This window comes from Danio rerio, chromosome 3 (assembly GCF_049306965.1).
Source record: "Danio rerio strain Tuebingen ecotype United States chromosome 3, GRCz12tu, whole genome shotgun sequence".
Taxonomy (NCBI): Eukaryota; Metazoa; Chordata; class Actinopteri; order Cypriniformes; family Danionidae; genus Danio; species Danio rerio.
Window position 1 is genome coordinate 24,166,683 of NC_133178.1, and position 10,543 is coordinate 24,177,225.

Here is a 10,543-nt window from a genome sequence, read left to right on the forward strand (position 1 = left end):
TTTTGTTTGTAGAAGTAGGTCATTCCAATGATCTGTAGTGTTATTAGTAGCATGTGAAGTCGAACACATTCTGTTTTGATGCCCTGATTCTACAATTCGAATCTGTTATGACGTAATAAGAAATACGCGTTTACTGTGTTCTTTTAGAACGTGGTGGCATAAAGCCGATATTACAAAAAAAGCATGTCATGTCATTTCATACACGATGTGTTTTTATTCAAAACTGCTGCCAACGAAGCATATACAGCAAGTAGTCGTGGCCGAGTGGTTAAGGCGATGGACTAGAAATCCATTGGGGTCTCCCCGCGCAGGTTCGAATCCTGCCGACTACGGAAGTCTTTTTTTTCACACTTCTGATAAATTAGTTACATTTCTGTATAACCACAAAATGTCTATAAAAATCTCATTAAGAAACATCTAATTAAGTTTGACTCTTCGTTGCTTTAATCTTTTATTTGTCATTATTGTTTACTTGTTTAACGTTATTTCCTCTTATTGCATGGACTGTTGAAATTCTTGATTCTGATTGGCTGGAGGTTGTGCATTATTTTGGTTGAAACGCACAGGTAGTTCCAGTCATTTTTTGATCACAGTTCGAAATAAATGCGCTTCTCCCAAACCAAACGTTTATAATTACCATTACAACTAGCATATGCTGCGCAGGAAACCGATGAATCCTTCGCCTCTACGTCGTGCATTAAAATCCTTCAACGCACGAAAAGCCATTGATTATCCCTTATTTTACAGATCATCTCGATGTGTTCTGTCATGTGAGAGTGGTAAGAAAAGAATGTTTACATGTATACTGAAATGAATCTGTAAATTGTTGATGTCAAAATAATAATTATATTGATTAAAAAAAACATCTAATTTGAATCTTATATAATTTAAACAAACAAATAAAAATGTAATCAACATTACTTATTTAACCCAGATTTGATTAAAAACATGTTTTAATATATTTTTTTAATTTATGATTTTATATTTATCCATAATTTAATACTCTAGGCTTGGGTTAGATTTGGGTTTGATTTAGGTGTATTGCATGTTACTGAAACTTATACCAGTTGTTTTATTATATATAAGTTGTATCGAGGGCATTAAAAGAAAAATGTTTAAAAAATTTAATCATAGATTATATTTCAAATAATAAATTGTCCGCCTATTGTTCTTAATTATGTATTGCATATGTAAATAATATATAGGCCTACAGGGTTTCTGCCGGTTTCTTCGTCATATCTAAGACTTATTAAGACCCTTTGACTCATTATGGAAAGAAATAGGCTTACACAGCGCTAAACCCATGGGTTACTTTTGTAAATAGTTTTTCTATTATTGGTCATTAATTAAGATGATGTAAAGGGATATGTTGCTTTAGTTTTCTTTCACTGATAAATTAGGAGAATGTGCTGTAAAATGTCTAACAGCTGTTGTGAATTGTATCTCTTTGCAATAAAAAATTTAAATATAAAAAGAAAATAGTTTTGAGATGGAATATGGGTGATTGGGTGTGTGTGTCCGCGATTGAATATGTTTATTTGGACATTTAATATACTGTTAGGAAAATTAAGATCTACCTGATTTAAGACCTACAACACAACATTTAAGTGATTTTAAGACTTTTAAGGCTTGGAGATTTGACATTTTAAGCCAGGAGTGTCAAACTCAATTCCTGGAGGGCCAAAGCCCTGCACAGTTTAGTTCCAACCCTGCTCCAACACACTTACCTGTAGGTTTCAAACAAGCCTGAAGGACTCATTTAGTTTGATCAGGTGTGTTTAATTAGGGTTGGAACTAAACTGTGCAGATCTGCGGCCCTTTTGGAACTGAGTTTGACACCTGTGTTTTAAGCCTTTTTAAGACCCTATCGACATCCTGTATACAGGCTAGGACATTTAAACAATATTGTATTTCTATGACAATTAAACACGACTCAAATTCCCAAATTTCAATAACTGAAATTAATTTGTGCTTTTTACATTTATACACTCAAAATAAATTTTTTTTGCTTGTTCAAACTACTTAATTAAAATGAGCTGAAACAACACAATTCTTGAGATTTCAATGGGACAACTTAACTTTTTATGTTCAATCCACATGAATTTCTTAAAAGTGTTATGTTAACTTAATTGATTTGTGTTGAGACAACATAAATGAATTGTGTGGAACCCTGCATTTTTACATTGATAGCTACTACTAAATGAGAAAATACTTTTAGTTGCCAGCAGATGGAGCCTTTGTGTAACCTACGTTTAAAAACCCTGGATCAAATTCTTATTTTGGGATTCCATCAGTTCATTTCACAGCTAGGCTTTTGGTAGCATCCCACATGAATTATTCTACCGCTTAATACAACCATAAAGACACCACGGCAATAGTAACTATAAATATTAAAAAAAAAAAAAACAGTCTAGGAGGGCATTGCATCACCACAGACAGGCAAGATAAAATGCTTTTACTAACACAAGAAACCCAACTACACAATCCAACATGTTGCCAGAACTGCGCAATCATCATCACATATCTAAAACACAGTGACAAAACATATCTGGGCTGCACAATATTGGACAAAAACTGACACTGCCATATTTTATTTTTCCGCTGTATATGTATATACATTCATCATTCATCAGGGGTCGCCACAGCAGAATGAACCACCAACCTATCCAGCAGCACAGCGGTTGCCCTTTTAGCTGCAACCCAGTCCTGGGAAACATTCATACACACTCACATTTACACACATACATTACTAATTAATTATTAAATTTATACATTAAAGCAGGGGTGTCCAAACTTGGTCCAGGTGGGCTTGTGTCCTGCAAAGTTTAGTTCCAACCCCAATCAGACACACCTGGGCTAGCTAGTCAAGCTCTCTCCTGCAGATTTTAGCTTTAACTTGCCTCAACACACTTGCAAGGATGTTTCTAGAAAGCCTATTTCTACATCCTTGCAGGTGTGTTGAGGCAAGTTGAAGCTAAAATCTGCGGGACACTGGCCCTCCTGGACCAAGTTCGGACCCCCTTGAACTGAATGGAATCATCATTTCTGCTCAGTCTGTGTTTTGACAGCCACCGCTGGATTCAATAATCATTGTAAAATTCTGTGTTTTCTTCATATTAGGGTCAAAAGAAAAACAAAGATGTTAAATAGAGCCATCTTACTTGCCATGGATAATGAAAAATGTCATACAGGTTTGAAACAACATAAGGGTGATAAACTAAATAAAGGCAGAATTTTTTATTTTGAGGTAGGCTAATCATTCTCGGTCATGTCATTCATTAGATTATTAGCTCAATGGAAAAATACTGAAACTGACTTTGCATAATTTAAACTGACATTTAAACTGCTTTTTTCTTATCAATTTACTATATTGGATGGAAAGAGTTTAATATGGCAAAACAAATGGAATGGCAAGGTGCCATGAAAGATAAATGCGTTTAATACGGAAAGTCCAGTGTTCCAGAGATCGGCGTTTGCATTTTGGAACACATTTGCATCAGGCGCGGCACATAAGTTAAAAGCCAACAGGGTTTTCTTTGTCTCCTCATGACATCACACAGTTCGGAAACCTTCCAAGATAGCATGACCAATCACCTGCTGTGACCCCAACATGTGTGTGTGTGTGTGTGTGTGTGTGAATTGATACAATCATGAGGAACAACACTGAGTGCCTTCTGTCTGTTCAATTTGACAACCCTTATGTAATGGACAAGCTCTGACTGAGATGTTTTAAGATCACACAGCACAAAAAAATAATTAAAAAAAAGTGTCTACTTACTTACCTTTTGGTCACAGCCTTATCACTCTGCAGCCTAAGACTGGTTACTCACTGAATCTAAAGAGGGCTGAGCCTGGTCAGTACCTGGATGGGAGACCACATGGGAAAACTAGGTTGCTGTTTAAAGTGGTGTTAGTGAGGTCAGCAGTGATGCCAATGTGTGGAGTCCTAATGCTCCAGTATATTGAAGGGGACACTATACTGTCAATGAGCACCATCTTTCAGATGAGACGTTAAAATGAGGTCCTGACTCTCAAATTAAAATCCCATGGCACTTCTCATAAAGAGTAGGGGTGGAACCCTGGTGTCCTGACCAAATTTCCTCCATTGTCCCTTACAATCATGGCCTCCCAGTCGTTCACAGAATTGGCTCCATCACTGTCTCTCCACTCCACCAAGAGCTGGTGTGTGGTAAGCGCACTAGCACCATTGTCCTATGGCTGCCATTGCATCATCCAAGTAGATGCTGCATATTGGTGTCTCCTCTCGACCAATCAGCTAGTATGTGGTGTGCGTCTGGTGCAAAAATGGCTGCCATCGCATCATCCAGGTGGATGCTGCACACTGGTGGTGTATGAGGAGATTCCCCCGATTGTGTAAAGCGCTTTGAGTGCCCAGAAAAGTGCTATATAAATGTAAGGAATTATTATTAATATTATTATTATTATTATTATTATTATTATTATTATTATTATTATTATTATTATTATTATTATTATTATTATTATTATTATGGTGCTGGTGTAGAGAGACCCCCCTCATAATTATGAAGTGCTTTGGATGTATGGCTATACACAATAAATGCACTACAAATGCATATTACTTACTTACCTGCTTGTACTCCAGGTGGCCATGAGTACATTCAATATTGTTATTGTTTTTATTCTCCTTTATATGCATTGTAAAAGCGCTATAGAATAAAGATGAATTATAAAAGTAATAAATCTGTAAATGATGTTTAGTTTCTTGCCTGTTTGTTTTGCTTCATAAGATCTCAGTGTATCAGGAGCCAATGCTAATCATTTATTTGTTTTGTTTTCGCTCTCAAATTGCCATGTACTTACATTTCATGAATCACTAAGGACCAGTTTCAGTTTAAAATGTTGTTTAATATTATGCTAAAAAAATCTTAGATCTTAGAGTGTCAGTAAATATATATTATTTTCAATTTTGGTTGAGCTATCCCTTTAAATTAGTATGGTTTTTCTGTGGTTCTGTAGGTCATTTTGACCTACTTTACAATTTAGTACAGATTTATTGCAAGAAAACTAAAACTTTTAGCTTGAAACCCCATGTCATGCAGCATGTGCTTGATTTAAAAGGATATTACTGTACATGTATTTCTCTAATGCTTATTTATTCATTCATTAATTTTCTTGTCGGCTTAGTCCCTTTATTAATCCGGGGTCACCACAGCGGAATGAACCGCCAACTTATCTAGCAAGTTTTTACGTAGCGGTCTAATGCTTATTCATTTCATTTAATTTTTCTTCAGCTTAGTCGTTTTAATCATCAGTTGTCGCCACAGCGAAATGAACTGCCAATGAATCCAGCATATGTTTTACACAGCAGATGCCTTTTCAGCTGCAACCAAGTACTGGAAAACACCCATACACACTCATTCACACACACACACACATACACTCTCATACACTACGGCCAATTTAGCTCACCCGATTCATCGACTGTCTTTGGACTGTGAGGGAAACTGGAGCACCCTGAGGAAACCATACAGAAATGCAGAATTTCCATACAGAAATGCCAACTGACCAAGCCAGGACTCGAACCAGCAACCTTCTTGAGAACAGTGCTAAACACTGAGCCATCTTGTCACCCCCTTTTTAATGTTTAATAAAAAAAAAAAAAAATCAATATAATAAAAAGTAAAGTTTGCGATTTGTCACATAAGGTCAGTACGACCTCATAAGATATGTTTGATATTCAGCTGAAGTGTGGCTTCATTCAATTTGGTCACTTTCAGCCCTCACAAATGGCCAACAAAGCAGCACATCTCAGAAGCTGAATCAATACTCAGAAGGGAATTTCACTTTAGTGACTTAATCACTATTCTCAGAAGAGTTCATCTCATGAACACCACTAATCTTCCGCAGTTTGTTGTAACAAGTATTCTTAGAAGCAATACAGTGTAATGTTGCTATACAAGCTTAGCTTCACATAAACTGCCACTACATGATCATCATTTGTAGGCCATGGTTTAAAAGGTTGTTGGCGATAAAGATCACTGGCATTAACTATCTTACAAATCTAATAGTGCTTATAGTTATAACTTCCTTTAACCAATTTGGCCAGAAGGGCTGTGACAACACCAGTCGACCTGTATTTCACCCTCAGCAGGAAGCAGGGGGTTCAGCGAAGTGTACAAGTATGCAATTATCCAGCCACATTGAAATAACCTTTCATTTTAGCCGAGAGCTGCAGGAGTGCTTTAGTGAACGGGTCTTCAGAGGTTCAAGGGCTTTTCAACATGACCGTCACTTTGTCATTGGCTCATTGTTCTTCAGATAATGTCAGTGACCCAACTGCTCTCTCTCTCCCTCTCTCTCTCTCTCTCTCTCTCTCTATATATATATATATATATATATATATATATATTAGCTTTAATGTTTTGTGAATATAACACGTCTGCAAAAAAGGAAGCATTTTTGAGAGATGCCTGAAATAATTCAAAACAGATGTAAGTTTAGTGTTTTATGATTACTGGTTTTAATGTAAACCACAGTAAATTTTCTGACTGTTATTAGCATTTTATATATATATATATATATATATATATATATATATATATATATATATATATATATATATATATCATTAAAACCATGACTGATTATTACAATTTTGAAAACTCAGAGTAAATCCTGAAACATTGTTGTTAGCTAATCAGAAAAGGCTGGAATGCAAATGCATGTTTGTATAGACATTAAATAAATATATATATGTATATTTGGCCTATTTTTATTAAGTGGATAGGAAAGTATTTCAGATGGGAAGCAAAGTGGGAGAGAGAGGGGAAATGGCCTTGAGCCAGGATTCGAATTCGGGATGCCATGAAGTGCTACTGCACCATATGTCAGCACGCTAACCACTAGGCTACTGCGCCAACAATAAATATATTTACACAACAGTTCTGTCTGGTTATTGAATCTGATTGGCTGATAGCCGTGTGATATTCTGCAAATAACAGCACTCTCACCGCCTCTTGCCCCTTCACTCTTGTTTATTACTCCGCCCACATACAGTGACAAGCAGAGGATGCTACAGTTTGACAAATATTGCTGCTGTTGGACAACACAATGTACTTTTGAGGCTAAACTGTGCAGTTTATTTATGAGACTAGTACCTATTTTAAATTATTTATCATTTCAGGGCATTAGATTCAGCCACCATCAGCCTGAGCAGACCAAAGAAAGTCGATCTCTCTCTTTTGTATTTTGTAGTGCTGTATTTATACCACAGAAACTGGTAGTGTTTGCCTTGATCTGGCTTTTTTAGGGGTAATTATTGTAAAATCTAATTGCATAAAAGAAATACAGGGAGATATCTCTGCAGACTGATGGCATTTAGTCGTTCAGCCTTATAATCTTTATATGTCAGCAAGATCACCTGTTTTGTCATCACATTAGACATTATGCTAGAGAATCATTCAAACACTAACTCCAAAGTGACGTTTGTGAAGTAGCAATGGTTTCAGCTGTTCTAACGTCAGCTGCAGATGTGAATGAATGGTGAAAGAAAGTAGTTTCTCTTACAGATGGGTTTGAGACTCTCTGTGTTTGATTAACTTTATTTATTCACACGATTATGTCATCAAACTGTTGTATAAATGTAATATCACACTTGTAGCACTGCAATGTGGCTGCACATCATCATCAGTGAAGGAACGCATTCGGCCTGCCACATTGCACTGCTACTCGTGTGATATTGCTCATGCTGCACAATATATGATTTCAGCATCGAAATCGCAATGTGCACAATCGCAATAGTCACATTACATAGTTATGCAATATTGAGTCTGAATTATATTTGAGAATTTGTATCTTGTTTCTAGTCTAAAAATCTAAATGTTGAAGCTAGAACATATTAGATTATTTTACTGAACCCATTGGCAGATTATTTTACTTGTTTCAAGTTTGATGTAATTTTGAATTATTACTTCTGAAAGTAAAAACAACATATTTTACTTGATTTAAGCATTTTTAATTATCTTGATAAGAAATAAGACTTTTATTGCATTGTGAATATTCAATTTCTGTATCTAAATACTACTAGACTTCCAGAAAAAAAGTTAAATTGAACTATTCAAATTATCTGGTGAAACTGTATTCATATCGCAATATATATCGCAGAAAAATAAAATATGGCAATATCAGATTTTTCCAATATTGTGCAGCCCTAACGTATATTGTTAAAGTATGCAATAGGAATCGCAATAGGATATTTTCTAATTGCGCAACCCTTTTAACTTGTAGAAACAGCTTCATGTAGTTTTGTGAAAAACAAGGTAAACCTGGATCAATTTGAGGTATTTGATGAGCAGGTGAAACAAAAGAGTAAGAAAATGAAAATCAAACATAAAAAACAATCTACATTATAATACAAACATAAATAAACAAATTCTCTTGTATTTTCACTAATGTATTTTGACATTTTAGGTAATTTTTTCCCCATGATAATACTAAAAACAGTGACCATTTTGGTCACTATAATCATGATACAATTTTTGATAAGTTACATCATAGCTCTATGTAGGTTCATAAGATTATTTGCATAATTTCAAGTATACGCTCTACTACCCTCAAACACTCTAGTTGTATCTGAGACTGAAAGGAGAAATATTGGAAAGATGCTGTTTTCTGCTGAGCTCACAAGTGCACAGTGCTAAATACAGGTGCAAATAAGTCTGAAATGATCTCTGAAAAAACATCAGATCGGAGCGCATTTGTTGTGTATGCTCATGTGGTCGAACACATTCAAACAGCCACAAAAGTCTAGATCTTAATCTTTTATTTTTAAGGATAGATTGTTTGCAACATACAACTGTCTTTTTTAATTGACCCAGATTTTTTAAATACTCTTTTTGACCCTGGGTGGATGTAAAATGACTGTAGCAGACCTCCAAAACAAAATTAGAAACCTTTAAAAAACAAACAAACTTTTTTTCTGCTTTAAACAAGATGCATCTGGATGAATGAATCTGCTTTACTGAAACATCGCTACAAACTAAGCTGTTCATCCAAAATCAGCTTTATCCCTTTCTTTACTGACCCCCAAAATAAGATATATATATATATATATATATATATTTTTTTTTTATTATCGTTCTTTTATATTTGTTGATAAGCTGCCTTTAACTGCAGCATTGTTCATCATACTGCACATGCGTAATATTGACAAGGAGACAGTGATTTCATACAGTGATTTGCATGTATGTATCACTTTCTCCAGCTCTTTTTACGTAGACTGTCATGGAGTGAAAAACCACAGTGCATGAGTGAACTGTCCAAACAAATCAAGCCGCATCAGTTTCAGATCTTTATGCAAACTCGTTTGACTGATTACAACAATGGTGACATATTCATGAGCCGATACTTCAGAAAACACTGACAGCATGAATTCTGAAATATGAAGTATTTCAGGTATCAGACAAGAATGTAAAGTATTTTATTAAAAGGATTTATGATTTAGAAGCACAAGGGCAAAATATCTATTAAAGGCTGGGTCATTCATAAAGGATGTTAAGTACACTGTATAAAAAATCTGTTATTATGCATGTTTTTTTCTGGCAGCTGGGGTGCTGGAAAAACCCCTGAAACATAACAGCCATTAAATTACAGAAATTTACCATAAAACAGGAGCTAAATTACAGAAATTTACTGTAAATTAACAGACGTTAAATGATAGAAATTTACCATAAAAGAACAGATGTTAAATTATAGAAATTTATTAGAAATATCAATTTAATGGAATTTCTGTAATTTAACGGCCATTATTTTACGGTAAATTTCTGTAATTTAACGGCTGTTATTTTATGGTTAATTTCTGTAATTTAACGGACATTATTTTACGGTAAATTTCTGTAATTTAACGGCTGTTATTTTATGGTTAATTTATGTAATTTAACGGCCATTATTTTACGGTAAATTTCTGTAATTTAACGGATGTTATTTTCCGTTTTCTTTTTGGAATCCCAGCTGCAATTTTTAATTCCTAGTGTTAAATGAAGGGGATCTTACATATTTTTAAAAGGCTATCTGGAATACTTAATTACGATTGGTCAATCACAACATTTTAAAGTAACTTAATCCTAGTTAACAACCACTAAATCTCACACAGACAAAATCATACTCTTGCCTTGAGAATCACTGAGTATGTACTGTGCTCAGCATAATTGAGTACACCCCATTGTGAAATTAATGTTTTAATCCATTTCTCAGTATTTTGGTGCATGTAAACAAAACAGATTTATTAAACAGATATATTAAAATAATATTTTAGTCACCGAACATATTTGGAAATTGAAAGATAATACAATTAAATTCAAGCAAAATATTGAAAAAAATAAATAAAATTTATAACCTACAAAATTGTAACAATTTATTACCTTTTTTCCTTCTCTTGATTTTTCCTTTTTTTTTTAAAATTTGTATTTAATATTTTTCTCCAACATATACATTTGGGTGTACTTGTTTTTGGACCGTTATCATACGTTTTTTGTTAAATAAGCTCCAGATTTGGCTTCAGTAC

General features: G+C 34.5%; 1 non-coding gene across 1 annotated transcript; it reads left to right on the plus strand.

Annotated features, from left to right (window-relative positions):
* Nucleotides 1–250: 250 nt before the first annotated feature.
* Nucleotides 251–332, plus strand: trnas-aga (transfer RNA serine (anticodon AGA)). Its single transcript has one exon. It is a non-coding gene; the product is annotated as a tRNA-Ser (tRNA).
* The last annotated feature ends 10,211 nt before the right edge of the window (nucleotides 333–10,543 follow it).